We start from the raw sequence: 25,523 nt of genomic DNA, 5'->3' as shown, positions 1-25,523 counted from the left end.
GCCCACATTGTGTATTTGAACCATACTCTTTCTTTCAGCCCCTCAAACATGCCCTTGACTAGGAGCTTCCTCAGCAATCTCCCATCCCCCACCTCCTCTAACCGCACAGCCGAGCTATATGTCTTTTCCGGGTACTGCCATAATACTGTCATGAGAGACTTTCATTCTGTGCTTTAATATTGTCTGCCTATCTCCCACACTAGATTGCAAGCTCTTTGAGCATATTGACTATGTCTTGTTCACATTTTAGTACCAGTCTCTAGCACAATGCCTGACAAATGGTAAGTATTCAATAAATATTTCTTGAATGGATGACAAATAGGGAGGATAGAAAACAATCTCTGAAAACAGACCTCTGATTATAGGTCATTTTTTAATTCTTTTCTATGTTTTCCAAGTATTTTATTATAAACATGCATTACTTTCATAATTGGAAAATAATATGTGTTAAAATTATTTTTAAAAGTATATTACCTGGGTGTGGCAGCATGTGCTTGTAGCCCCAGTTACTTAGGAAGCTGAAATGGGAGGATTGTGTGAGCCTAGGAACTCGAGGCCAGACTGGACAACATAGTGACAACAGTCTCTAAAGTATGTTAAACAGACTCATAATAGAAAAGTGAAAAGTCTATGAAGGTAATTAAAATCACTCATAATCCTACCACCTAAAGATAACTGATTAACATTTTATGACATCCTGTGAATATATATCTGTTAAACATTAAGACTTTACTATGTTCTGTTTTAAATTCTGCTTTTTCACTAACACTGAAAGTAATTTCTCATTATTTCAAGGTACTATTGTTTATTTAACTATTTCTCTGCTATCCAACATTAAGATTTTATCCAACTTTCCATTATTATGTATAATGTGAATAATATCATTGACCATAAATTTTCTCCTTAATCTAAGAGCAAAATTACTAGCCTGAATTTTTTTAGAGGCCCAATGTATAACGTTGAGTTATTTTCAAGAAAGCTTATACTAATAAAAGCTATTTCATGGCCTACTATATGCCAGATATAGTATATGCCTATTTTATACATATGGAAACTAAGGTCTATTGGCATTATTTGCCCAAGAGTCAAAGCTAGAATTCAAATTCAGAATTGTCCAATTTCAAAGCTCATGTGATTTCTGTGTGGATTTCAAAAATAAATATTTTTAAATTATTAAATTATATATTTACTGAAGAAAATATGGAAAATTCAAATAAAAAGTAGAGAAAATGACAATAAATTACCCATGAATCCACCACTTTCAATATATTTCCTTAAGATTTTGTTCCAGGTACAATTTTGAGGTTAAAAATAACTATAGTATCTTGTATCCTGCTTCTTTCACTTAATACTTTTCAGTGCCGATCTATTTTGTTCATAGTGGTTGTATATTATTGTCAAACAGATATTAGCTTGTAAATATTTACAGTTGTTCAGCTTACCTGTGAATTTCTTGTCTTTGTTACCAGGACCTACCATCTTCCTGGAGGCTTACAGAGTTCAATGCTGGAAACCATTCTAATCTTGAAGATAAGTCACCATGTTGGATCAAAGTGTTACAATTCGAAAACATCCCATCACATACTTGCTGTGTAAATATTTCAAGACTTTACATTATTTAATTTACTGACTAACTCAGTAAATTAATTAATGTATCACTTTGGCAGCAATTAGCTCATGCCAGTTTTCCTCTCTTTATTCATCCCCTCCATCTGCAAAAGTCTAAATACAAAAAAAAAATGCTGTTTCATTCATTTTACCAGGTAAAAGGTAATTCAGAAGACTTTCTTGGAGTCTTTAATTCCCCGAGAAAGACTATTAATCATATCTACAGGTTCTTTTTGGTGTTGAGAATCAGACTACTTTTGATGCTTATGTGTGTGTACATTTATAAATGTGTATATGTGCAGTATATCTGTACAAAATTCTGCTATCATGTTGTTTAAGGTTAATATCATAGGAATTTTTAAAATGATGCATTTCTTCTAAATAGCAATTTAAGTATTTTCTGAACTTTAAACTATTCCTACATCAGGTATCTAAAATTTGAGAGGGTGATTCAATACACTGGGACCAAAGTCTTCAAATTGGGAATTGAACAACAATGTAAAACCTGTTCTCTGTCACAGAGGTTCCTGAAAGCACTACAGATAATTGAGAAGATCAAATAAGATCAGGTCAGGACTTCTACTTTATGAAACATAACAATTATTGTTTTAAAGACTTTTAATGCCAGGCTGTACTAAAATTCTCCAATTACTTTTATTCATTTATCTACTGTCTACATTTATTTTAGCCTTTATGAATTTATTTTATGATGAAAGAAAAATTATAAGCCTAAATGATAGGCCATAGGTTTTGTTAAGGATTTTTTAGGCTGATTTTTCAGATTTAATGCCAATATTGTTCATAAGGGTAAAGTTTCATAGCTGACATTAGCCCAAAGTTTAGCACTAAAAATCTGTGTTTTGTTAATGTATAGATAGTGATAACTGGATATGCCAATCCTTTCTTTCTTTTGTATTTGATGGTAGTTTAGCCATTAAGATAGTTTACACCTTATTTATATATAAATATAATCAGCCTTTCTTTCAGTCCTAGTGCCTGGATCACTGAGTGATGCTTCTTTAATAATAATAATAATAATAATAATACAACCAGCATTCTAGTGCCCAGCTACTGACAATGAAAGCCTCAACTTTTAGAGAGATAATTGGGAGTTAGTGGCATCTTTCAGCTACCAAGAAATTGATCTTTTAGAGGGATTAGGTTTACTAAAATTATCCCCCCAGCAAAACCTTCTTGAGTATAAAAGAGTTGCCTGCCCCAAACAATTCAGAGTTGTGGCACCAGTGGAGCTGAGAAGGTGGGCAATCAAGCTTCCTAAAGCAACAAGACTTGTTCATTTGGGCCCCCTAGGTAATTTTGACCAAGGTGAATTTTTTTCTGAAACAGGGTCTCGCTCTATTGCCACAGATACCGTGCACTAACATCATCATATCTCAATGTAACCTCAAATTCCCAGGCTCAAGCGATCCTCCTGCTTCAACCTCCTGAGTAGCTGGGATTACAGGCAGGCACCACCAAGCTCAGATAATTTTGTATACTTTTTGTAGAGACAGGGATCACACTTTTGCTCAGGCTGAACTTGAACTCCTGACCTCAAACAGTCCTCTGCCTTAGTGAGGTTTTTAGTTCAAATTAAATGGGTAGTAGTCAGCATTTCATTTGAGAGAATACTAAACATGGATAAATCTATTAGGTCCTATTTCTCAAACTCAGAAGGCAATAAGCAGCCTCGAAGACTGTGCACACTGGGTTTCATGATAAAATCTTTTATGTTCAAAGGGGAAAATTTTACCCCTCTGCTCTTTCTGCAAAGCACTTTCTTGTTCAAGTTTCTCTTGAAAGTTTATTTGGTCATCCATATGGTCTTCTGATGGACAAGGCTTGCTTTGTAAGTGTATTCATATAGAAACACATGATTATCTAAATGGAGATCCATTACTTGCTGCTCAGCCAGAAGACCTCAAAGAAGTCTTCCCCTTTCCATCTATCATCTTTTGCCAAGAATTTAGGCACAGAGGCTATTAACTACAATTCAAAGTCAGAAAGACATAAAAAATTCTTTGATTCATAGAGTGTATCAGCACTCAGCTCCCACAGAAATCAGGTCACAAAAGGAAGTGTCATTAAACTATAGGGAAGCACTGGTAGGGTAAAGCTCACTAGAGCTATAATACAAAGCTAAATGTCTAATGTCTTGAAGATTTGCACTGTCTTCAAAAAGCCAAATAAGTCAGGTTTGTGGGAGGTTATCATTTTTTTCCCCTAGAGATGGGGGTCTCATCATGTTTCCCAGGATGGCCTTGAACTTCTGGCCTCAAGCCATCCTTGCACCTCAGCCTGCCAAAGTTCTAGGGACTACAGGTGTCAGCCACCATGCCCACCATAAACCAGGGTTTTACCTGGGGGCTTAGAGAAAAAGTAAACCCTATTCTAATCTTAGCACCTTTGATAATATTCCTACCCACACATCATTTGAATATTGACTAATGTACATAGGCATCCGACTGGTTGATTATTGATTAAGAAGACATAATTTTTTTTTTTAACAATTAAGAACCTTAATCTGTCTCCTTTGCTTGCTTTTCTTTGGAGAATTGTCCAATAATCACTATGGGATCTCATTCCCCAGTCTTTGGTACTCATATTCCCTATTCACAAAATTCAGATACTCATTGTTAGAATCCTACAGCTGAAACATGATAATATAACTCCCCAGTGCTCTTATATGTCTTTAATTGCAGGACTTGAATGAAAAGTTTAAACATAACAGTATTTCTAAGAAAAGCAGTGTGTTCCAGTCTTTCTTCCATGCTGATGAGCTGATTTGTTCTTGCAGAGCTTAGAGCACTTTGTTAATATTCTCCCATTTGTTTCAACAGTGTCCTTGGAAAGAGAATCAAAATTATTTTCCCCATGATACAATTGGAAAAACTAAGGAAAAAAAGAGATGAAGTGCATTCTAAAAGAACATAACTGGCTTGGACAAAGCTCACATTCACCATGTTCACTATGCTGATGACTTGGCTTCCTAGTACTAGAATTATCATGAATTGAGCATCTTAGAACATTAAGAGCAATTTGAACAGTATCACATGCTAAAAGAGTCTCATTTTGTCAAAATTATTAAAGTATGCAATTTATAAAACTCTTATTTCCTATGTGACAGAAATGCAATATGTGCCTGTTACCTCCACTTTACCCTGTGTGACACATATCTTTCACCAGTGTTATTATCTCCTTTAGCACATGACATCCTGATACTGGGCTGTCTTCACCAGGGAACACAATGTGCTTCCCCATGTTTATGCTAAATTGCACAACATGTAGAGATTGGGGTTAGTGGAGATTTAATTAAGCACAATTCTAGCAGGTATGTTTAAAGAGTATCAAATATACATTGTTGTAACATGCACCTAAATTTAACAAGGCCCAAATTCACAGGAATGTGCCTCTCATTATTCAAAGCCTACCCTTTTTGACTCTTGTCACACGTATCTACATACACATGTGCCCATGCTTATGCACCCATGCACACACACGCATGCAGGCACACACACACACACACACACTCTTTCCCCAAAGCAGGCTGCCTGGTCATCAAAAGCAAATATTTTGAAAGAATGATTCTCTGCCCTCTCCTTTCAGAAAAAAAAGTCTAACAATCACAGCAAGTGAAGAACATTCCATTTACACAATCCAGAACTTCTTCTCTCAGATTAGCTAAGAGACTGAGTTGGTACAAAAGACATGTGCTGTTCAGAGGCAGAGAGAACATCTAATAAGATCATCAGGTTATTCCACAATACCTGTGTTCTTAGAAATTCATGAGTGCCATCCAGTTAGTAGGAAATGGTTGATTAGGTATGGTACATCTACATTTCTTCAACCATAGCTGTATGTACCATATTAAATTGTCTTTTGCATATGAGATGTAATATAAAAATGAATGAGTAGTCCCTAATAGCAGGCAACCCATGAGTGTTTATTTCCCCAAAAGGGTTAGTGTGTGTCTTGCACAGTGTTGAAAACCATTAAATTTGTTCTTTGGAGCAGCCTGGTACCCAGTCGTCAACAGAATGAATTAAAGCCGACCATGGATTAAATATATCAGGAAACAGGGTAACGTTGTGGAAAAACACTATATATATATATGTGTGTGTGTGTGTGTGTGTGTGTGTGTATCAGGAAATAGATTCTTAGTAGGGAATGATGTTAAAGGAAAAAGAAGAAACATTCAAGGAATAATTGCTTGCACCATACTGGCTAAATATGTAATGGAACACAGCAGGAAATCTAGGAATGAGTCTTCGTAATACCTCAATTATTACAAACATTTTGAGATATGGAAAAATCAAGAAACATAAATTCTGTGCAGACAGAAACAAATGAAGCCCTCTAGCACCACTGATAAGCCAAGAAAATTGAAATTTGCACTGGCGAATCAGAAAAAATGCTACCAGCTGTTTCTTGGAAGAGAAATAATGGACCATAGTGACCCACGTATGTAAACTGTATTGGAGTGCCAAAATAGTGCTGGGGACCTTAGTACTTAAGCTCTCAAGTTGCCACTTTGCTGCATATCTTTTTTTCAACCATTCTACTAAAAATGATTATATGTAATATTCTTTTTTTTCTTATTAAATCATGTGGAAGGCTGACACCACAGCATCTATTTTGTAGGCCAAGTGCCATTTCCCATACTAACAGACTTATGTTTCTATTTTCCTGCAAACGCTAGGCCTCTTCTCATAAATCATGCGAGCAAAACTTGGAAACTTGCCGGTGGGAATTTTCTGCTGCGGCTGGGTTGCTTGGATACCCGGTGACACAAACCTCCTCCTTCACCCACCCTTATATACTCTGAGATAACATTGTAATAAACGAGACTTGATCAGACTCCTGTCTTGTCTCCATTCTTCACGCCCCTTGCCCCTTCCCATTCTCACCCCCTCCTCCAGGTATCCCTGTCGACTGACCCGCGGGCCAGGTCACGTGGTACCCGACCAGGGACCTGGATATGAGGGAAAACTGTGAAGAAGCTACTGGAGGCAGCCGGCCGGCTCAGAGAAACATAGGGACCTGGCCACGCAGTAGCCTGCTGCGCTGGAATGAGGATCTCGGTGAGTAGTAGTGATCATGGGGCAAGAAGTCAGTCAGCATGAGTTATTTGTGCAACAGTTAAGAGATGCACTCAAGACACGAGGAGTAAAGGTCAAAATTAAACAGCTATTTCAATTTTTTGACTTCTTAAAAGAAGTCTGTCCTTGGTTTCCTCAAGAAGGAACCATAGATGAGAAAAGATGGAAAAGAGTAGGTGATGCTTTAAATGATTTTTATCAGGTATTTGGACCTGAAAAAATACCAGTCACTGCTTTCTCGTACTGGAATCTCATTAATGATATTATTAACTATCGCAGTGTTTGTCCCGCGGTTGCAGATGTCATAAAAAAGGGAGAAGAACTGTTACATCACCACAAAGAAAAGGATATTAAATCCCAAGATCCGTCCCAGGATGTCAGGGCTCCTCCTAGCAGTCAGCTTAATGAGCAAGAGGCTCTTATCTCACTAGAGAGTGATGAGGAATCAAACAGAGAGGAACAAAAGACCCCTACTGTCCAGCCAAAAATTAAGCCAGAGAACAAACAGAGAGTAAAGCAGCTCAAGGTCAAGGCCCCAGAGCCAAAACAAAGGCTCTACCCAGACTTGAAAGTTTTCAAAATAGACTCTGATGATAAGCTTTCAGATGAGGAATGAAATGAGTTAGAGGAGGAGGCGGCCAAGTATCATAATCCAGATCGGCCTCCACTTGGAAAACAGCCTCCCCCGTACAGCGCAGCATCCTCTGTGCCGTCCATGGCAATGGCTGCTATAGACTCAAAAAGGGATCTAGAGAACAAAATTGCACATTTACAAGAACACATAAAACTTGAGAGGGAACATCAGGAGCTAATCAATGAATTAGAGAAGCTTAAAACAGGCAAATTGGACCATAAAGAGCAGAGGCCTTGAGAACAAGAATCCGCTTGCCCCATATCCCAATTTTCCATTAGAGGTGTAGTTATGAGGAGGCCCCCTGTTAACCAGGAGAGAACAGAGGCATTCCCGGTCACAAAAACCACAATCAGGGTCAGGTATGGAGACATCACAGTGGATTTGATTTTCAGGTGGTTAAGGAATTAAAAACGGCAGTGGCCCAATATGGAGCCACCACTCCCTATACACTAGCTATACTAGAATCAGACACTGAGAAATGGCTCACTCCTAGCAACTGGTATATTCTAGCCAGAGCTGCCTTATCTGGGGGAGATTACTTATTATGGAAATCTGAATATGCTGAATTTTGCAAAGACACTGCCAAAAGAAATGCTCAGGCAGGAAATGTCTGGACTTATGATATGCTTCTTGGCGAGGGACATTTTGCTAGTACAGACGCTCAAATGCAATATGATCCAGGTCTGTATGCGCAAATCCAAGCCACGGGAACCAGGGCTTCGAGAAAAATCCCAATGAAAGGGGATTTTAGCTCTTCCCTCACTGCAGTGAAGCAGGGCCCTGATGAGCTGTTTTCAGAGTTTGTCCACAGACTTTTGACAGCTGCAGGCAGGATTTTTGGTAGTGCAGAAGCTGGAATGGACTTTGTTAAACAATTGGCTTATGAAAATGCCAATGCAGCATGCCAGGCAGCTATTCGACCATACAAAAAGAAGACAGATTTGTCTGGATATGTTCGCCCTTGCTCTGACATTGGCACCGCATATTAGCAAGGTCTAGCAACGGCTGCCACCTTACAGGACTATACTATCAAAAATTTTTTAGCTCAGAAAACTAAGGGCCGATGTTTTAATTGTGAGGAACCAGGACACTTTACTGAAGACTGCAAAAAGGAAAAATCTTCAACTCCTAAAAAACCATCCCCTGGCTTATGTCCTAAATGCTGCAAGGGCTGTCACTGGGCTAATGAGTGCAGATCTAAAACAGACAATCAAGGAAATCCCCTCCCCTCTCAGCAGGGAAACGGGGAGAGGGGCCAGCCCCAGGCCCCGAAACCCAAACAAGTTTATGGGGCAGTCAGCTTTGTTCCAGCCAACAGCAATCCGTTTCAGACCTCTGCACAGCCACCCCAGGAAGCGCAGGATTGGACCTCTGTTCCACCTCCCACACAGTATTAACCCCTGAAATGGGAGTGCAAATTTTACCCACAGGTGTGTTTGATCCTCTGCCCCCAAACACCTTTGGGCTAATTATTGGACGCAGCAGTAGTGCCATCCAAGGACTCCAAATTTTCCCAGGTGTAATTGACAATGATTGTGAAGGAGAAATTAAATTAGTGGCTGCTTTCCCCTGAAATATCTCCACCGTACCCCATGGCCAAAGAATAGCCCAGTTATTACTATTACCCTTCTTGTCAACTAATAATAAGATTAAAATAAAGCACTGAGGTGCGGGAGGCTTTGGCTCCTCTGATGGTTACTGGGCTCAGCCTATCTCACCCCAGAAACCAATGCTTACTCTAAGCCTAGATGGCAAGGAATTTCATGGCCTTGTGGACACTGGAGCTGATGTCACTATAATTAACAAAGAACTATGGCCCAGCCAGTGGCCCCTTTCCCCAACCTTAACTCATTTAACAGGAATTGGTCAAAGCCAAAACCCTGAGAAAAGCACCAAAATAATTACTTGGAAAGATAAAGATGGCAATCAGGGAACCATACAGCCTTTTGTTATACCTGGCATCCCTGTCAACCTTTGGGAACAAGATCTCTTGTCCCAAATGGGACTCATAATGTGTAGCCCTAATGATATAGTGACAGTGCAAATGCTTGCCCAGGGTTTTCGACCAGGAAAAGGATTAGGAATAGAGGAATCAGGCATTCCCAGCCCTTTACAAATTACTGGAAAAACAGACAAAAAAGGGCTAGGAAATTTATCTTAAGGGCTACTGACATTCCTGCACGCCATGCAGATAGGATCACTTGAAAAAGTGACGAGCCTGTATGGGTTGATCAATGGCCCCTCTCAAAAGAAAAATTAGAAGCTGCTCAGCAGTTAGTGCAGGAACAACTAAAAGCTGGGCATATAGAGGAAAGCAACTCCCCATGGAACACTCCAATCTTTGTCATAAAAAAGAAATCAGGGCGATGGAGACTATTACAAGATTTGAGAGCTGTAAACTCCACTATAGTCCTCATGGGGGCGTTGCAACCAGGATTACCCACTCCTGTGGCCATCCCTCTTGGTTACTATAAAATTATCATTGATCTTAAAGACTGTTTTTTCACTATACCACTCCATCCATTAGATCAAAAAAGATTTGCATTCAGTCTCCCCTCTATTAACTTCAAGGAACCTATGAAAAGATTCCAATGGAAAGTTTTACCACAGGGCATGGCCAACAGCCCCACCTTATGCCAAAAATTTGTTGCCGCAGCTATTCAGGAAACTAGGCTTCACTGGAACTCCATGTACATCATTCATTATATGGATGATATTCTTATTGCTGGACAGAATGCTCAGCAGGTTTTACTATGTTACAGTGATTTATCATCCTCCCTCACAAACCAGGGACTTCAAATAGCCCCGGAAAAAGTTCAGCTAAAAGATCCCTACCTTTACCTTGGTTTCCACCTAACTGGACCCAGAATTACTAATACTCAAGCTGCCCTCAGATTGGACAAATTAAAAACACTAAATGATTTTCAAAAGCTCTTAGGAGATATAAACTGGCTTAGACCTTACTTAAAACTAACTACAGGGGATTTAAAACCTTTATTTGCTATTTTACAAGGCGATAGCAACCCCAATTCTCCTAGAACATTAACAGAAGAAGGCCGCCAGGCTTTAGTATTAGTACAACAAGCTATTCATTCACAATTTGTTACAACCATAGATTACACTCAGCCCCTGAGTTACATCATTTGTAAAACTTCTCTTACACCCACAGGAGTATTTTGGCAAACTGCCCCCATAATGTGGATCCACTTACCTGCTTCACCCACGAAAGTTATTTATCCCTATTATCAGGCTGTCGCAGATATCATCATTATAGGAAGGGAAAATAGTAAAAAATACTTTGGTAAAGAACCAGATATCATTATACAGCCTTATTCTCAGGCACAAATTAATTGGTTATTTCAAACTACAGAACATTGGCCTATTGCTTGTGCTTCTTATTTAGGTAAACTTGACAATCATTATCCACCCAATACATTATTACAATTTATTAGTACACATAACTTTGTATTTCCCACAAGAACCTCCAATTCCCCATTGCCCAATGTCTTATTAGTTTTCACAGATGGCTCCTCTTCTGGTCATGCAGCTTACATCTTTAATACAAAGATTGCACAATTTCAGGTAAAATCAAATTCTGCATAAATTGTAGAACTTCAAGCAGTTATCGCAGTTTTCTCCGCATTTCCCAATCGAGCTTTGAATATTTATACTGATAGTGCTTATTTAGCTCATTCAGTTCCCTTATTAGAGACAGCAGTGCAAATCAAGCATGTATCAGAAACTGCTACCTTTTTCTTGCAACTCCAAAATCTTATACACCAAAGGACCCTCCCCTTTTTCATTGGACACCTTAGAGCTCATTCCAATTTACCTGGCCCCCTAACTGATGGTAACCGCAGAGCAGATGAAGCCACTCATATAGTCTGTACTGCCCAAACCACCACAGAGCCTGATCGGATCGCATTAGCCTCCGCTGCTCACCAATTACATCATCTAAATGCTCACACCCTTAGACTCATTTCAAATTACCCAGCAACAAGCATGCCACATTGTAAAGCAATGCCCTTCTTGTGTAATTCTACTCCCTACTCCCCATCTAGGAGTAAATCCTCGAGGTCTCATACCCAATGCCATTTGGCAAATGGATGTTACTCACCTACCTGAATTTGAAAAACTCAAGTATGTTCATGTAAACATAGATACCTTCAGTAGATTTATTTATGCCACTGGCCAGTCAGGGGAGGCTGGCAAACATGTCATTGCCCATGTACTAGCCACCATGGCTGTACTAGGCACCCCTAAACAAATTAAAACTGATAATGGTCCAGGATACACAGGACATGCATTTAACACCTTCTGTAAACATCACGGTATCAAACACATCACTGGTATACCATTTAACCCACAAGGGCAGGGCATAGTAGAACGTGCCCACTTATCTCTTAAAAACACTCTAGAAAAAATAAAGAAGGGGGAATGGTAACCTGTTAAGGGGTCCCCAAGAAATCTCTTATCCCATTCATTACTCATTTTAAATTTTTTCACACTGGACCAAGATGGCCGGTCTGCAGCAGACCGCTTCTGCCACCCAGATACTAAACGGGATTTTGCCACTGCCCTATGGAAAGATCCATTGGATAATAAATGGTATGGCCCCGATCCGGTTTTAATTTGGGGTAGAGATACCGTATGCATATATTCACAGAAGATGGAAGCAGCACGATGGTTACCTGAATGACTGGTCAAACAAGTAGATAACATCATCACCTCTAAATCCAGGGAGCAAGAGAACCCCCTGAGAAGGTTTTCTTTCCTTTTCTTTGCAGGTAACTATGAGCACCTGGATATGGCTACTGCTGGGAATCTCTCTCCTGAGACGAAAAAATGAAGGTGGTTTCGGTAATCCCCATGAGGCTTGGGCACTCTTACAAAAATTAACTGGTACTCCTTGCGAGTGCCATGGTGGCACCTGGAACGGTAAAACAACCCCTCTTCTAAATGTAGATTGTGGTAATAAAACAGCGTACTTAGTAATGAGACAAGGTGTTCATGGAACACAGGCATGGGTCTGTAGCAAAAAGGCTAAAATTACCCCCACCTTTAATAACAAACCTGGACCATGCCCTTGTATAGAATTCCATCCATCTGTACATAATACCTGTTATGAGCAGGTTCAACTATGCACTGGTACAGATAATAATACCTATTTTACAGCAATCTTGACCAGACATTTTTTGGGGACATTTGGAGGCGAGTGGGAAACAGTCCCTCAGGTCCAGGGGACCTCAAATAAATATGCCCAATCTGGCTGTCCCAATGCAGTAGGAAAAACAGCTTGCTGGAAAAGACTCCACCTGTGCACGTCTCTGATGGAGGTGGACCCCAAGATCAGGTGAGACAGTATATAGTCCAAAAGAAACTGGAAAACATTGTAAACCACATGTCTCCTAAATTTAACTACCATCCAATAGCTTTACCCAAAAATAGGGATGTGAATCTAGACCCCCCCCAAACCCTGAAAATGCTAGACATCACACATAGATTACTTAATCAATCCAACCCTTCTTTGGCTCAAAATTGCTGGTTATGCCTTCATTTAGGACTATCTATGCCTATTGCTATCAATGTTAATTCCATTGAATTATCATCTAATAACTGCATGCCCATCATGCCTTTACCAGTACAAACTGTCTTTTCTGAAGCACCCTGTATTGTCTCCCCTTATAGAGATGACATTTATGCTATTGATATTGGCATACCCTCTTTGACCAATTGCACTAATATCATCAATATTACTTATTCCCCGTGTGCTCCCAATGATATGGTATTTGTTTTTGGCAATAACTTGGCATATACCATTCTGCCCACTAATTGGACAGGATTATGTACTATCGCCCTTTTGCTACCCGATATAGATATAGTCAATGGAAATGAATCTTTACCTATACCATCCTTTGATTATATGTCTGGCCATTCTAGAAGGGCTGTCCAATTTCTCCCTCTCTTGGCCACTCTGGGAATCACTGCTGGCATGGCCACTTGTACCGCCGGTATGGGCATTGCTGTACATAAATATACTGAACTATCCCAACTTATGGCAGAAGATCTACAAGCCCTATCAGGCACAGTTAGAGATCTTTAAGATCAATTAGATTCCTTAGCTGAAGTAGTACTACAGAATAGAAGAGGTTTAGATCTTCTAACAGCTAACCAAGGAGGCATCTGCTTAGCATTACAGGAAAAATGCTGCTTTTATGCAAATAAGTCAGGAATTGTTCGAGACAAAATAAAGAAATTACAAGATAATCTAGAGGAAAGAAGAAGAAAAATTATGGACAACCCGTTTTGGAGCGGACTAAACGGCTTTCTACCTTATCTCCTTCCATTTTTAGGGACCCTCCTTGGCTTACTAATATTACTGTCGCTAGGACCTTTTCTTTTTAACAAAGTCATGGCCTTTATAAAACAACAAATTGATGCTATTAAAATGCAGCCCCTCCAGGTTCATTATCACAGACTTGCTATGAAAGATGAACGCATAACCATAACTACTTAGGGGACTAGCTAGTGAAGGACGGTTAATGAGGACCCTCATCTCAGACTTTGCTTATCCTACCAACCTAAGACAGGAGCTGGGTCAGATAGCTACTGTGTATCCCATGACGGGTAAGGAGGATCAACTGAGATGGTAAGGTGGTCCCAACCTAAGACAGACACAGTCACCCCACCCTCTTGGTTAAGAGCTGGCAAAACTTTAAAAGTAAAATGTACATTTAAAAATTTTATAAAAAAGGGGGACCTGTGGAAGGCTGACATCACAGCATCTATTTTGTAGGCCAAGTGCCATTTCCCATACTAACAGACTTATGTTTCTATTTTCCTGTAAACGCTAGGTCTCTTCTCATAAATCATGTGAGCAAAACTTGGAAACTTGCCAGTGGGAATTTTCTGCTGCGGCCAGGTGCTGCGGCCGGGTTGCTTGGATACCCGGTGGCAAACCTCCTCCTTCACCCACCCATATATACTCTGAGATAACATTGTAATAAACGAGACTTGATCAGACTCCTGTCTTGTCTCCATTCTTCACACCCCTTGCCCCTTCCCATTCTCACCCCCTGCTCCAGGTATCCCTGTCGACTGACCCACGGACCGGGTCAAAATCATACCTGTGAACATTAGTGCAATCAAGGGGTACAATGTGTTGGTTTCATATACAATCTGAAATATTTTCATCAAACTGTTTAATATAGCCTTCATGGCATTTTCTTAGTTATTGTATGTAGACATTTGTATTCTGCATTTAGTAAGTTTCACCTATACTCATTCTAATATGCACCATAGGTATGACCCCACGAATTACCCTCCCTGCACACCAAGCTCCCCCCTCCTCTTCCCTCCCTTGTTCCTTACCCCATAGTCTTATGCTATAGTTGGGTTATAGCATTCATATGAAAGGTATAAATTAGCTTCATAGTGGGGTGAGTACATTGGATACTTTTTCTTCCATTCTTGAGATACTTTGCTAAGAAGAATATGTTCCAGCTCCACCCATGTAAACATGAAAGAAGTAAAGTCTCCATCTTTCTTTAAGACTGCATAATATTCCATGGTATACATGTACCACAATTTGTTAATCCATTCGTGGGTTGATGAGAACTTGGGCTTCTTCCATGACTTAGCAATTATGAATTGGGCTGCAATAAACATTCTGGTGCAGATTTCTTTGTTATATTGTGATTTTTGGTCTTCTGGGTATATACCTAGTAAAGGAATTATAGGATCAAATGGCAGGTCGATATTTAGATCTCTAAGTATTCTCCAAACATTCTTCCAAAAGGAACAAATTAGTGTGCATTCCCACCAGCAGTGTAGAAGTATGCCCTTTTCTCCACATCCACACCAACATCCCTAGTTTTGGAATTTTGTTATGTGGCCTAATACAACTGGAGTTAGGTGATATCTCAAAGTAGTTTTGATTTGCGTTTCTCAGACCATTAAGGATGATGAGCATTTTTTTCATGTGTCTGTAGGCTGTGCACCTGTCTTCTTTAGAGAAGTTTCTCTTCAAGTCTTTTGCCCACCCTGAATTAAGATCACTTGTTCTTTTTTTGCTAATACGTTTGAGTTCTCTGTGGATTCTGGTTGTTAAACCTTTGTCAGAGGTATAACCTGCAAATATTTTCTCCCATTCTGAGGCATGTCTGCTTGCTATACTTACTATGTTCTTGGCTTTGCAGAAGATTTTTAGTTTGATTAGATCTCAGTAGTGTATTTTTGATACTGCGTCAATTGCCTGGGGAATCCTCCTCATAAAATATTCACACAGACTGATTCCTTCAAGAGTTTTCCCTGCACTTTCTTCAAGTATTTTTATAGTTTCATGTCTTAAGTTTAGATCTTTTATCCAGTGAGAGTCTATCTTAGTTAATGGTGAAAGGTATGGATCCTGTTTCAGTCTTCCACAGGTCGCCAGCCAGTTTACCCAGCACCATTTGTTAAATAGGGAATCTTTTTCCCACTGAATGTTTTTAATTGAATTGTCAAAGATCAGATAATGATAAGTAGCTGGATTCATCTCTTGGTTCTCTATTGTGTTCCAGACATCTAACTCTCTGTTTTTGTGCCTGTATCATGCTGTTTTGATCATTATCGATTTACAGTACAGTCTCAGGTCTGGTAGTGTGATTCCTCCTACTTTGTTTTTATTTCTGACTTACGTCTTGGCTATCCGAGGTTTTTTACGATTCCATATAAAACCAAGTATTTTTTTTTTTGAGATCTTTAAAATATGACAATGGAGCTTTAATAGGAATTGCATCAAAATTATATATTCCTTTGGGTAGTATATACATTTTAACAATGTTGATTCTTCCCAGCCATGAGCATGGTATGTTTTCCCATTTGTTAACATCTTTAGTATTTCTTTTTTAAAGTTTCATAGTTCTCTTTATAGAGTTCATTCACTTCCTTTGTTAGGGAAACTCCCAAATATTTCATCTTCTTTGGCACTACTGTGAAAGGAATAAAAAGTCCTTTACTGTTTTTGAGGCTTGGCTATTGTTGGTGTATATATAAAGGCTACAGATTAATGGGTGTTGATTTTGTAGCCTGTGACATTCCTCTATTCCTTGATCACTTCTAAACGTTTTGTAGTAGAATCCCTGGTGTTTTCCAGATATATGATCATATCATCTGCAAAGAGTGAAAGTTTGATCTCTTTTTACCCTATGTGGATACCCTTGATCAGCTTTTCTCCCCTAATTGTGATGGCTAAAACTTCCATTGCAATGCTAAAGAGCAATGGAGACAATGGGAAACCTTGCCTGGTTCCTGATCTAAGTGGAACTGATTTCAATTTAACTCCATTCAATATGATATTGACTGTGGGTTTGCTGTAGATGGCCTCTATTAGTTTAAGAAATGCCCCTTCTATACCAATTCTATTAAGTGTTCTAATCATGAAGGGATGCTGGATATTATCAAAAGCCTTTCTGCATCAATTGTGAGAATCGTATAGGCTTTATTTTTTAGTTTGCTTTTGTGCTGAATTACATTTATACATTTACGTATATTGAACCAGCCTTGAGACCCTGGGATAAATCCAAGTTGGTCATGGTATATAATTTTTTTGATGCATTGTTGGATTCTGTTTGTTAGGATCTTATTGAATATTTTTGCATCAATATTCATTAGAGTGATATTGGTCTATAATTTTTTTTTCTTGTTGGGTCTTTCCCTCGTTTAGGGATCAAGGTGATGTTTGCTCCATAGAATGTGTGGGGTAGTAGTCCTTCTTTTTTTATATTTTTGAAGACGTTTAGTAATATAGGCACTAGTTCTTCTTTAAAGGTTTTGTAGAATTCTGACGTGAAGCCATCTGGTCCCAGGCTTTTCTTTTTAGGGAGATTTTGAATAGTTGATGGTATTTCAAACTTGATATAGACCTGTTCAAAATTTCCATATCGTTCTGGCTAAGACTTGGTAAGTGGTGTGCTTCAAAGTATTGGTCAATTTTCTGTATATTTTCATATTTCTGAGAGTGAAGTTTCTTGTAATATTCATAAAGGATTTTTTAAATTTCTAAGGGGTCTGTTGTTATTTCGTCTTTACCATTTCAGATTGATGAAATTAGAGATTTTAGTTTGTTTTTTTTTTCTTGGTTAGGTTACCCAAAGGTTTATCTATGTTATTGATCTTTTCTTTTTATTTTTTAATAGCACTGAAAGTACTTTTATAGTTGGGGATTCACTGAGGGTACAATAAGCCAGGTTACACTGCTTGCAATTGTTAGGAAAAGTCCCTCTTGCAATCATGTCTTGCCCCCAAAAAGTGTGACACAACACGAAGGCCCCACACCCATCCCTCCGTCCGTCTTCCTGCTTTTCCTCCCCTCCCGTAACCTTAATTGTCATTAATTGTCCTCATATCAAAATTGAGTACATAGGATTCTTGCTTCTCCATTCTTGTGATGCTTTACTAAGAATAATGTCTTCCACTTCCATCCAGGTTAATACGAAGGATATAAAGTCTCCATTTTTTTCACAGCTGAATAGCATTCCATGGTATACATATACCACAGCTTGTTAATCCATTCCTGGGTTGGTGGGCATTTAGCCTGTTTCCACATTTTAGCGATTGTAAATTGAGCTGCAATAAACAGTCTAGTACAAGGGTCCCTATGATAAAAGGATTTTTTCCTTCTGGGTAGATTCCAAGTAATGGGATTGCAGGATCAAATGGGAGGTCTAGCTTGAGTGCTTTGAGGTTTCTCCATACTTCCTTCCAGAAAGGTTGCAGTCCCACCAGGATTGTAAAAGTGTTCCCTTCTTTCCAAATCCATGCCAGCATCTGCAGTTTTGAGATTTTGTGATGTGGGCCATTCTCACTGGGGTTAGATTGTATCTCAGGGTGGTTTTGATTTGAATTTCCCTAATTGATAGGGATGATGAACATTTTTTCGTATGTTTGTTAACCATTCATCTGTCTTCTTTAGAGAAGGTTCTATTCATGTCTCTTGCCCATTGATATATTTGAGATCTATAGATCCTAGTTATCAAGCTTTTGTCTGATTCAAAATATGCAAATATCCTTTCCCATTGTGTAGGTTGTCTATTTGCTTTGGTTGTTGTCTCCTTAGCTGTACAGAAGCTTTTCAGTTTAATGGAGTCCCATTTGTTTATTGTTGTTGTTGCAATTGCCATGGCAGTCTTCTTCATGAAGTCTTTCCCCAGGCCAATATCTTCCAGTGTTTTTCCTATGCTTTCTTAGAGGATTTTTATTGTTTCATGCTTTAAATTTAAGTCCTTTATCCATCTTAACTCAATTTTTGTGAGTGGGGAAAGGTGTGGGTCCAGGTTCAGTCTTTTACATGTGGATATCCAGTTCTCCCAACACCATTTATTGAACAGGGATTCTTTCCCCCAAGGTATGTTCTTGTCTGGTATATCGAAGATTAGGTGGTTGTAAGATGTTAGTTTCATTTCTTGGTTTTCTATTCTATTCCAAGTGTCTAAGTCTCTATTTTTGTGCCAGTACCATGCTGTCTTGACCACTATGGCTCTGTAGTACAGACTAAACTATGGTATGCTGATGCCCCCAGCTTTATTTTTATTACTAAGAACTGCCTTAGCTATACGGGTTTTTTTCTGGTTCCATACAAAACGCAGAATCATTTTTTCCAAATCTTGAAAGTACGATGTTGGTATTTTGATAGGAATGGCATTGAATAGGTAGATTGCTTTGGGAAATATAGACATTTTAACAATGTTGATTCTTCCCATTCATGAGCATGGTATGTTCTTCCATTTGTTAATATCCTCTGCTATTTCCTTTTTGAGGAGTTCATAATTTTCTTTATAGAGGTCCTTCACCACCTTCGTTATGTATATTCCTAGGTATTTTATTTTCTTTGAAACTATCTTGAAGGGAGTTGTGTCCTTAATTAGCTTCTCATCTTCACTGTTATTGGCGTATTACAAAGGCTACTGACTTGTGGACATTGATTTTATATCCTGAAACATTACTGTATTTTTTGATGACTTCTAGGAATCTTGTGGTTGAGTCTTTGGGGTTCTCTAAGTATATCATGTCATCGGCAAAGAGGGAGAGTTTGACCTCCTCTGCTCCCATTTGGATTCCCTTTATTTTTTTTTTTGTCTTGCCTAATTCTATTGGCTAGAACTTCCAGCACTATGTTGAATAATAAAGGTGACAGAGGACAACTTTGTCTGGTTCCAGTTCTAAGAGGAAAAGCTTTCAGTTTTATTCCACTCAGTAAAATATTAGCTGTGGGTTTGTCATAGATAGCGTCAATCAGTTTTAGAAATGTGCCACCTATGCCTGTACTCTTCAGTGTTCTAATTAGAAAAGGATGCTGGATTTTATCAAATGTTTTTTCTGCATCTATTGAGATGATCATATGATCTTTATTTTTGCATCTATTAATATGGTGGATAATGTTTACGGACTTGCATATGTTAAACCAGTCTTGCATCCCTGGGATGAAGCCTACTTGATCATGATGAATGACTTCTTTGATGATAAGCTGTAATCTATTGGCTAGGATTTTGTTGAGAATTTTTGCATCTATATTCATGAGTGAAATTTGTCTGAAATTCTCCTTTTTGGTTGGGTCTTTTCCTGGTTTTGGTATCAGGGTGATGTTTGCTTCATAGAATGTGTTGGGGAAGATTCCTTCTTCCTAAATTTTTTGGAATAATATCTGCAGTACAGGAATAAGCTCTTCCTTGAAGATTTTATAGACTTCTGGTGTGAAGCCATCTGGACCAGGGCATTTTTTGTTTGGAAGCTTTTTTATTGTTTCCTTAATCTCAGTGCTTGAAATTGGTGTGTTCAGGGGCTCTATTTCTTTCTGGCTAACTCTAGGGAGTGGGTGTGATTCCAAATATTGATCCATTTCCTACAGATTGTCAAATTTCTGGGCATAGAGTTTCTGGTAGTATTCAGAGATGATCTCTTGTATCTGTGGGATCAGTTGTTATTTCCCATTTATCATTTCTGATTGAGGTTACTAGAGATTTTACTTTTCTATTTCTCATTAGTCTGGCCAATGGTTTATCTATTTTATTAATTTATTCAAAAACAACTCCTTGTTTCATTAATTTTCTGAATGATACTTTTATTATCAATTTCATTGATCTCTGATTTGATTTTGGACATTTCTTTTCTTCTACTGAGTTTAGGCTTAGATTGTTCTTCTTTTTCCAATTCCATAAGATGGCTTGTCAGATTGTTGATGTGCTCTCTTCCTGTTTTTGGAATGTAGGCATCTAAAGCGATACATTTTCCTCTCAAAACTGCTTTTGCAGTTTCCCACAGGTTTTTGTAGCTTGTGTCTTCATTGTTGTTATACTCTAGGAAGTTAATAATTTCCTGTTTTATTTCTTCCTGCACCCATCTGTTATTCAACAAAAAGTTGTTTAATTTCCATGCCTTTGTGTGGGGTCAAGCATTTTTGTTAGAGTTGAGTTCCACCTTTAGTGCCTTATGGTCTGAGAAGATACAAGGTAAAATTTCAATTCTTTTGATTCGGTTGATATTTGTTTTGTGTCCCAGGATATCATCAATTTTGGAGAATGTTCCATGGGGTGATGAGAAGAATGTATATTCTTTATCTTTGGGATGGAGTGTTCTATATGCATCTATCAAGCACAGTTGTTCTAGGGTCTCAATTAAATCTCTTATATCTTTGTTTAATTTCTGTTTAGAGGATCTGTCCAGCTCTGTAAGAGGAGTGTTAAAGTCCCCTGTTATTATGGTATTATCAGATATCATATTGCTCAGACTGAGTAAGGTCTGTTTCAAGAATCTGGGAGCATTTATGTGTGCATAAATATTTAGAATTGAAACGTCTTCTTGTTGTATTTTTCCCCTGACCAATATAAAGTGACCATCTTTGTCTTTTTTGACTTTAGTTGCTTTAAATCCACATGTATCTGAAAATAAGATTGTAACTCCTCTTTTCTTCTGAATTCCATTTGCCTGAAAAATTGTCTTCCAACCGTTGACTCAGAGTTTTAATTTGTCTTTTGAAGCTAAGTGTGTTTCTTACAGACAGCAAATGGATGGCTTGTGTTTTTTAATCCAGTCAGCCAGTCTGTGTCTCTTCAGTGGTGAATTCAAGCCATTAACATTTATTGAGATTATTGATAAGTGTGGTAGTATTCTGTTTGTCTTATTTTGTGAGAGACCAATGCTTAGTTTTATCTTTTGCATCAGTGTGGAGGTTAGGTTCTGTCCTTTAATTTCTGAGTTCTCACTTTGCTGCTGATCCATTGTTATGGTCAGTGTGTAGAACAGGTTGAAGTATTTCCTGTAGAGCTAGTCTTGTTGTTGTGAATTTCCTCAATGTTTGTATATCCACAAATGATTTAATTTCTCTGTCAATTTTAAAGCTTAGCTTAGCGGGGTACAGAATTCTGGGCTGGAAATTGTTCTGTTTAAGTAGATTAAAGGTAGATGACCATTGTCTTCTTGCTTGGAAAGTTTCATTAGAGAAATCTGCAGTCGATCTGATGGATTTGCCCCTGTAGGTCAACTGGCGCTTACTCCTGGCAGTTTGCAGAATCTTTTCTTTTGTCTTGACTTTGGACAGGTTCATCACAATGTGTCTTGGAGAAGCTCAGTTACAGTTGAGGTGACCTGGGGTCCGATATCTCTCTGAAAGCAGTGAGTCAGAATCTTTGGTGATATTTGGGAAATTTTCTTTTATACTATTCTCTAGTATGGCTTCCATTCCTCTGGGGCATTCTTCTTCCCCTCCTGGGATTCCTATAACTCGTACGTTGGAATGCTTCATAAAGTCCCATAATTCTGACAGTGAACGTTCTGCTTTCTCTCTCTCCTTTTCTGCCTCTTTTAGTATCTGAGTTATCTCAAGAACTTTTTCTTCTTCCTCTGAAATTCTTTCTTCTGCATGGTCTAACTTGTTGCTGATACTTTCCAATGCATCTTTAAGTTCCCTAATTGCTTCAGTTTCTTCAGCTGTGCTATATCCTTTCTATATTCTTCATATCTTTCATCTTTTATTTGATTCTGTTTTTGGATTTCCTTTTGGTTATTTTCCACTTTATTAGTAGTTTCGTTCATTGTTTCCATCATTTTTTTTCATTGTTTTCATCATGTGTATTCTAAATTCCTTTCTGTCATTCCTAACATTTCTTTATAGGTGGAATCCTCATGGTCCTTTGGCAGTGTTGTTCTGGATTGGTTCTTCTTGTTGCCTGGAATTTTCTGCTGATTCTTCCTCATGAGTGATTTGTGTTATCTGTTTCCTTGCCCTCATTTTCCTTTCAGTTCCTCTTGATCTTTAAGTTCTCGTGCCTGTGGACTAGGGTTTCGATGAGTCAGTTGCCGGCGCGTTTAGACCAATTGAATACACGTGACCTCTTGCCATTTTTCCACTGTTTTAGTCCTCCTCTTGGGGTCCTGATGTCTCTCGCTGACTCCCTGTATCCTCATGGGATACAGGGAGTGATTATAGGCAGATCACACCACCCAGAGACGCCTGGAGTCCTATCTCCCCAGACTCACAGTGCCAAGATGCAAGGAAGCTGTTACTCGGCCGTCATCTTGCTCTCCCTGCCCTTTAATTGTTAAATGGGCAGCAAGATCCTCATGTGTTTGGCTTCTCTGTTCTAAGTGTCCTGGGAGGCAATTTTTGGGAGACACCAGAAGCCTCAGCAGCCTACATGATGAACCAGCTTCCAAGTCCAGCTCCTTATTGATCTTTTCTAAAAAAACAATGTTTTGATTTATTGATCTGTTGTATAATTCTTTTGTTTCCAATTTCATTTAATTCTGCTCTAATGTTGGTTATTTCTTTTTTTTTGCTGTTTTGGGGGTTGGAATGCTCTTCCTTTTCCAGTTCCTTGAGATGTCCCATTAAGTTGTTAACTTCCTCTCTTTTTGTTTTCTTGGGGAGGTCTTTCAGTGCTATAAATTTCCCTCTTAGGCCTGCCTTTGCAGTATCCCAGAGGTTCTGATAATTCATGTATTCATTGTCATTTTCTTCCAAAAATCTGGTTATTTTCTTCTTAATCTCGTCTATGACCCATCTATCCTTCAGCATAAGGTTATTTAGCTTCCATTTTTTTGTATGGGTATGCAGATTACTGCTGTCATTGAGTTCACCTTTTTTTCCATGATGGTCTGTGAAGATGCAAGGAATAATTTATATATTTTTTTTAAATTTGCTGAGGTTAGACTTGTGACCTAGCATGTGATCGATTTTGGAGTATGTTCTGTGGGCTAATGAGAAGAATGTTTATTCAGTTTTTTTGAGCTGAAATGTTCTATAGATATCTATTAAATCCGGATGTTGAATGGTTAAGTTTAAATATAAAATTTCTTTGCTCAGCTTCTTTTTGGAGGATCTATCCAACAATGCTAAATGAGTGTTAAAATCTGACTACTGTGGAACTTGAGGAAATCAAGTTGCTCATGTCTGTTAGAGTTTCTCTTATAAATTGAGGCACATTCTGGTTGGGTGCATAATTATTAATAATTGAAATCTCATCCTATTGAGTATTACCTTTAGCAAATATGAAGTTTCCATTTTTATCCTTCCTTAGTTTGGTTTGTTTAAAGCCTATTGTATCTGTGAATAGGATTGCAACACCTGCTTTTTTCTGCTTTCCATTTGCCTGGAATATAGATGACCATCACTTCACCTTGAGTCTATATTTATGTTTTAAGGTAAGATGAGATTCTTCTGTGCAGCAGATATCTGGCCTGAGTTATTATATCCAGTCAGAAAACCTGTGCCTCTTTAGAAGACAAAATTTAAACTATTCACATTAATTGAGAATATTGATAAGTCTTTCAAAAGTCTGGTGGACATTTTCAATTGTTTTGCGACTGTTAAAGTTTAAATATGATCAAAAGTTTCTGGGTGAGTTTACTTTTATAGTGGAGGATTACACTGGTCTTTATGGAGGATAGGTCTAAGAATATCCTGGAGAGCTGATTTAGTTATGGCAAATTTCTTCAACATGTGAATGTCATTAAAGTATTTAATTTCTCCATCATAAATGAAACTCAGTTTAGCTGGATACAGGATCCTGGGTTGAAAGTTATTTTTTTTTTAGAAGATTAAAAGTTGATGACCATCCTCTTCTAGCTTGAAAGGTTTCAGCAGAGAGATCTACAGTTATTCTAATATTCTTCCCCTTGTAGGTTATGGTTCTCTTTCATCTGGCTGCTTTCAGAATTTTCTCTTTCATATTACCTTTAGTGAAATTGATTATGATGTGTCTGGGGGATGTCTTATTTGGGTTGAGTCATGCTGGAGTTCTGAAACTGTCTGCTATCTGAATTTCAGAATCTCTTGGCATGTCTGGAAAGTTCTCTTTCATAATCTCATGAAGAAAAGACTCTGTGCCTTTTGAAGCCACTTCATCGCCTTCAGGGATCCCTGTAAGGCAAATATTGGTTTTCTTTGAAATATCCCAGAGCTCTCTGAGTGAGAGATCTGTTTTTGCCCTCCATTTATCTTCCTCTTTGAATGTTTGTGAGCGTTCAAAAGCTTTGTCTTCAATGTCAGAAATCCTTTCTTCTGCTTGCTCCATTCTGTTACTGAAGGATTCTACTTTATTTGTCAGATCTTTGAGGGCTGCAACTTCTTGTCACAATGGGTCAAAATCTTTGGCCATTTGGTCTTTGAATTTGTTGAATTCTTGAGACATCTTTTGGATTACTGCTGGGAATTCTAATTCTATCTTATTTGCTATCCAGATTCTGAATTTAATTTCTGACATCTCAGCCATTTGTTTATGCATGGGATATTGTGCTGTGTCTGTCTTGTTGTTTCTTGAGGGAGTTGATCTACTCTGATTATTCATATTGCTAGAGTTTTTCTGTTGATTCCATCCCATTATTGTTTTTCACCATGGCCTCTGGTTGTCTTCAGAACTGGGGAGGTGTCTCTCCAAGATTACACCCAGGCAGTATCACGCTATTGTTGCTGGAATTTTGTAGGGCATAACCTTGTGTAGCTCCTCTGGGAGCCCCAGCCAGGGAGTTCTGGCTGTGGGAGCAGCTCTGAAGTGTGGCACACCGGATCCAGCAACAGGGCGGGGGGTGGTGCACATGCTTTAGGAGTGCCTTGTGCCCCATTACTTTGGCACAGAGAGCAAAAGGCTCCAGCCATCACTGGCCAGGAGGAGAACTCAGCACAGAAGCAGGGAGGGCTCTGGAGAGAG

General features: G+C 38.6%; 1 protein-coding gene across 6 annotated transcripts in view; it reads left to right on the top strand.

Annotated features, from left to right (window-relative positions):
• Positions 1–14,364, top strand: part of ZDHHC15 (zinc finger DHHC-type palmitoyltransferase 15) — a 266,553-nt gene extending 252,189 nt beyond the window's left edge. For 2 of the 6 annotated variants that reach the window (XR_008377642.1, XR_008377647.1), the window contains 3 exons: positions 1,470–6,689; positions 12,129–12,694; positions 14,196–14,364. The gene's annotated coding sequence lies outside the window, so the exon portion shown is untranslated. The remainder of the gene's footprint in view (positions 1–1,469; positions 6,690–12,128; positions 12,695–14,195) is intronic. The other 4 variants (XR_008377645.1, XR_008377644.1, XR_008377646.1 and 1 more) reach the window with 4 other exon arrangements.
• Positions 14,365–25,523: the final 11,159 nt, after the last annotated feature.

Source organism: Nycticebus coucang, chromosome X, assembly GCF_027406575.1.
Source record: "Nycticebus coucang isolate mNycCou1 chromosome X, mNycCou1.pri, whole genome shotgun sequence".
Lineage (NCBI taxonomy): Eukaryota > Metazoa > Chordata > Mammalia > Primates > Lorisidae > Nycticebus > Nycticebus coucang.
The sequence above is the reverse complement of the archived record's forward strand: the minus strand, read 5'-3'. Positions and strand labels throughout refer to the sequence as shown.